Source organism: Trichechus manatus, unplaced genomic scaffold, assembly GCF_000243295.1.
Source record: "Trichechus manatus latirostris isolate Lorelei unplaced genomic scaffold, TriManLat1.0 scaffold00232, whole genome shotgun sequence".
Taxonomy (NCBI): Eukaryota; Metazoa; Chordata; class Mammalia; order Sirenia; family Trichechidae; genus Trichechus; species Trichechus manatus.
Window position 1 is genome coordinate 521612 of NW_004444168.1, and position 5106 is coordinate 526717.

General features: G+C 46.5%; 1 pseudogene; it reads right to left on the reverse strand.

Moving 5' to 3' along the window:
• Positions 1–4361: 4361 nt before the first annotated feature.
• LOC111822912 (uncharacterized) lies at positions 4362–4488 on the reverse strand (annotated as a pseudogene).
• Between the last annotated feature and the right edge of the window lie 618 nt (positions 4489–5106).

Consider the following 5106-nt stretch of genomic DNA (forward strand, 5'->3'; position numbering starts at 1 on the left):
TGATTTCTGCTTTGCTTTTTCTGATTCCACCTCCAACTCCCACCCTTTTTTGGAGAATGGCTTCATTTCCCTAACTCTGCTGTGAATAACAATCTTCCCAGAGTGTTAAAGCCTCTGACTACTGCACTTCAAAATCTTCTGGGTAGCAGTCATGTTAGTTTCAGTCAGTTTCCCTGTCCTGCACTGGACCCTTCTCAGGAAGTCAGCACCCAAACTCCTCCTGGAATAGGCCCTAGGTCACATTTCCATGACCCTGAGCTACAGTGAGTAGGACCAGGGGTGGACACCTAAACCAACCTGGGCAACAGATGCCTTCTCCTGGGAATTTGTGGAACTTGAAAAGTCCAGGTAGGCTCTGCTGGGCACTTGATGGATAATATCTCCAGTTGCAGTTGAGTTGATTGACTCATGGTGACCCCATGGGTATCAGAGCAGAACTATGCTCCATAGGGCTTTCAATCGCTGATTTTTTAGAAGTAGATTGCAAAGCCTTTCTTCTGAGGCAACTCCGGGTAGACTCAAACTGCCAATCTTTTGGTTAGAAGGCAACTGTGTTAACCATTATACCACTCAGGGACACTGGATAATATATGGAGCTGGTTTAAAGGGCATGCTAGCATAATTCCCAGACATGTCTGGTAACTGACATTTGTTTTAGTTATATAGCTCTAAGTTTAGACCTGACTGTAACTGACATTGCTTTAGTTCTATTTGTTGTTGTTAGCTGCCTTCAAGTTGGTTCCCAAGCTTGGCAACCTTGTGTATAACCAAAGAAAATGTTGCCTGATCCTGTGCCATCTTTATGATCATTGGTATGTTTGAGTCCATTGTTGTGGCTACTGCGTCAATCCATCTCACTGAAGGCTCTCCTTGTTTTTGAGGACCCTCTACTTTACCAAACATGATGTCCTTTCCTAGCGATTAGTCTTTCCTGATGACGTGTCAAAAGTAAGCAAACTCTATGTTTATCCCTTAAGGGGGCTAAGGGTGATAAATGAGAACTCTGTTCATGCCAGGGTGTACTGTACCATATCTGCTCCCTAGTTTTGCTGGCAACTGTGTAAGCCTGAGTTGAAGAAGGGCAGCAGGCTCAATGAGGTAGTCTCAGTAGACAGCCAGACTAGTTGGGTACAGAACCTCTTTAGCCTTATGTGCTATTGTTGTTAGTTGATGTGAAGTCGATTCCAACTCATGGTGACCCCATGTGTACACAGCAGAACTGCTCCATAGGGTTTTCAAGGCTATGCCTTTTTGGAAGCAGACTGCCAGGCCTGTCTTCGGAGGTGCCTCTGGCTTGGTTGAAATGGCCAACCATTCAGTTAGTAGTCCGGTGCTTAACTGTTTGTGCCACCCAGGGACTCCCAGCCTTATGTACATATATATATATATGAAAGGCTGAGCTTGGAGAGAGGAAGACTTATCTACAATTAACACTCCTTGAGTAGGACTTTGGGGCTTAAAATGCTGTACCTCTCTCAATCAGGATAATGTTGATCTTTACTATATATTCTCATTGGGTTATCTTCTATCTCTTTTAGAAAACTAAACTCTGTTTGATTTAATCAAATGGTGTCTGTTTTTCCCATCAAACCATGCTTACTTTTTGTTAATACAGAGGTCACGCAGCACTACACAGGGAAGTGATAAAAACCTGGAACTACTGCCTATTTTTCTTCCAAAGCTTATGATATATGTCAGCTCCACATCCAGAAGGGTGGAAAGGTGCTGGGACATGGCCAGGCCAGCAGCATCTTCTCTTGGATATACGAGCAGGATGCTGTGGTAGGGAAGCCATAGAGAGCTCTGCTATCCCCTGAGGCCCCATGGAGGGGATGCCCCAAGTCCCAAGTCCCAGGCAGCTTGCTCTGTGGGAGTTTACACAGCTTTACAAATCTTTAACCATCATGGAGAGTAAAGGGAGCAGTATTGGCTGACCTTTGAGTATGCAGTGAAGCTGTCCAGAATCCCTCAGAGAGGAACAGATTTTTGAACTCATTGGCTTTGAAGACTCCATCTGCCACCTGCCCTGGCAAGGTCAGGGTGAAGTGGATGCAGTCCCAAGCAGGCTGCCAGATTGCTGTGGGGTACAGGGCTCAGTCCCAACCTGGTCCCTCAGTCCCCAAAAGTGAAGCGCTTCTGCCAGCCTCCCTTCATCCTAAATCCTAATCTCCTCCCACCTCATTCATACACATGTGCTTACATAGGCACACACACACAATTTATGAGAGGACTGGGATAATTGTTCTTTTTTGTTTTAAAACAGACATTTAAAAGGTTCTTGGAGAGTGTAACAGCAACTTACCTTTAAAGCCAAGAGAAAGAGGAAAAGGAACAAAATTTAAACGCGTGCATCTAGTTTATCAAGTCCTGAATGACCTCTTCCCTCAGGCTGAGGTGATGGCTCCCGGCTGGGGAGTGGAGAGTAGAGGGGTCCCCCACCTTTCTTTTATCCTCCGTGATAAAAATGATAGATAATATTTCTATGAGGACACACAGCAGTCCCTCAGAATATGGGACATACATACCAGTGACCATATATGAGAAGTTTACTAAGTAATTATTATGTGCTAGCCACTGTGCTGTCTTTTAATCCTGATAACCACCCTTGCAAGACAGACATCGTTATGGCGACTTTTGTTATTGTTGTTGTTAGATGCCATCAATTTTGACTCATATAGCAACCCCATGTGACACAGTAAAACTGCCCCATAGGGTTTTTTAGGCTGTAATCTTTACAGGAGCAGACTCCCAGGTCTTTCTCCCATAGAGCTACTGGGTCGGTTCAAACTGCCAACCTCTTGATTAGCAGCCGAGTCCTTAACTGTTGCGTCACCAGGGCCACTTTACAGATGAGGAAACTAAGGTTCAGAAAGGAAATAACAAACAACTAGTAAGTGGCCACAATGGGCTCAAACACATTGAAGATCATGAAGATGGCAAAGGACCAGGTGACATTTCGTTCTGTTTTACGTAAGGTTGCCATGAGTCGGAGCCAACTCAAAAGCAACTAAATACAACAACAAGAAGTACGTGGCAGTACAGGGATTTGAATCTAGGTCCATCCGACTCCAAAGTGAGTGCTTCTAACTGCTCTGTCTACTGCCTCCTCCATCCTTACAGCTGTAAGCAAAGCACTACTGACCTCTCCAAAAGACTGTGCTTCATCTCCTCTGGTACCATTGCCCCAATTCTGCCAGTTAAAAGTTTATTTTTAAAAGGGAAAGAATCACTTCCTCTCTCAGGATGGAACTGGAGTCCTGGGCATAAACTTCAAAGAAACAAAAAGCAACAGAAAGGCACAGCCTCCCTTGGTTGGCCCCTCACGTCAGGGGCGCAGGCATTTCACTTCCTGAGCTCTGCTCCAACAGTTGAGAAATGACCACTGTTATCAGCAGAAGTTAATTCTAGCTGCTTTAGCAAATGAACTCCCAAATTTTAATGGTTTAACCCTACAGAAATTTATTTCTCACTGACTTGGCTGTCAAACACAGATTCACAAAAAGCCAAGTGCTCAGGGTTTCAGGAGTATCTCCCAGGTGGCCAAAGTCTTACAGCACTGCCTCCTCAGCAGTGACAGAAGCCTCCAAGGCCTGCTTTCAACACCTTCCTCTGCCTGAGACCGGTCAGCACTGTCGCTCAGGCCCATATACAACCCGCCACCGTGGTTATTCCCTGCCAAGGTGCTTGTCCACCGAACCAGGGCTCACCTCTCACCCCCGTACCACGTCTCTAATCTGTCCTCCTTTCCCATTTCCTGTTGAGTAGCACAGAACACTGACACTATTACGAATAAGAATTAAAGTCAGCAATGACTTATATGGGTACAAGACGTCTATTCCAACTGCTCTAACTGCCACTGCTACAGCCCAGACAATATGAGTCCTCGGATGGACACCTTTGAGAATTCCACCAGGAGCCAAAGAAATGAGGCACAATTGAGTAAGCCTCCGCCCCTCTCCACCAGCCATGCGCCCTCCCCACCCGCCCCCACCTATTTCTCCAGTGGTTCATAGGTCCTATGTATCCTCCTAAGGGACTAATTTTGAGTCCAGGAAAAAACAAAACAAAACAAAACTGTCTTAGTTCTATGCTCAGGGGAGAGATGTCTTTATGGACCTGCAAATTAGGGGGCCCTAGGCTCTCCTTCAATACACCCAGAGGCCCTGGTGCTTGGACGGGGGGTGGCGGGAGGAAACAAACCCGCTGCCATCCAGTCGATTCTGACTCACAGTGACCCTACACAGCAGAGTAGAACTTCCCCACAGGGTTTCCAAGGAGCGGCTGGTAGATTTGAACTGCCAACATTTTGGTTAGCAGCAGTAGCTCTTAACCACTGCGCCAACAGGGCTCTGTTTTTTTTCTCTTGTGCAGTCAAGTTTCCCACATTTGGGGAAATTGCAGGGGTCACACATCCAGAGTACAACAGATAAGCCTCGCCCTGGGAAAACCACCTTCGTAATCATGGTATCTCCCCTGCCAGGTAAGTGCTAAGAATCAGTCCATAAACCTTTTCCCTCTGGAACCATCTCCAACAAAGGAGGACTGTCCCTCCATCCTCAGGTCTGGGCTTAGGGCCTCTCTCCTCTACAGTTTCCCTGCATGTTTATTTCCACCAGACCCTGGTGGTGTAGTGGTTAAGCGTTTGGCTGCTAACCAAAAGGTCTGCAGTTTGAATCTACCAGCCACTCCTTGGAAACCCTATGGGGCATTCTACTCTGTCCTATAGGGTCGCCATGAGTCGGAATCGATAATGGATTTTGCCTGGCTATCAATGGCAGAGGAACCCTAACAGGGCTAGGCCCTGGTCTTGACCTCTCACAATGAACTTGGAGGGAACAGAGTTGCCTGTGCTGGGAGAAAAAGGGGAGGAATCTCCACTTAGAATCCATGCTTCCTCTATATACAGCTGCCTCCTGCATCCTGGCGTTTCAGTTCCCGGGAGCTCAGTTCTCTTCGTTTACTGAGAGTAGGAGGGAGAAATGCTGCCTGGACAATCTCCTCTAAGCACAACCAACACCTCCCTCCTTTGTGCTCCTGTAGCACTTTATATGTATGATACTACTTAGGACCCTACCCTTTAACAATTAGTTTACACGCCATTTTCTC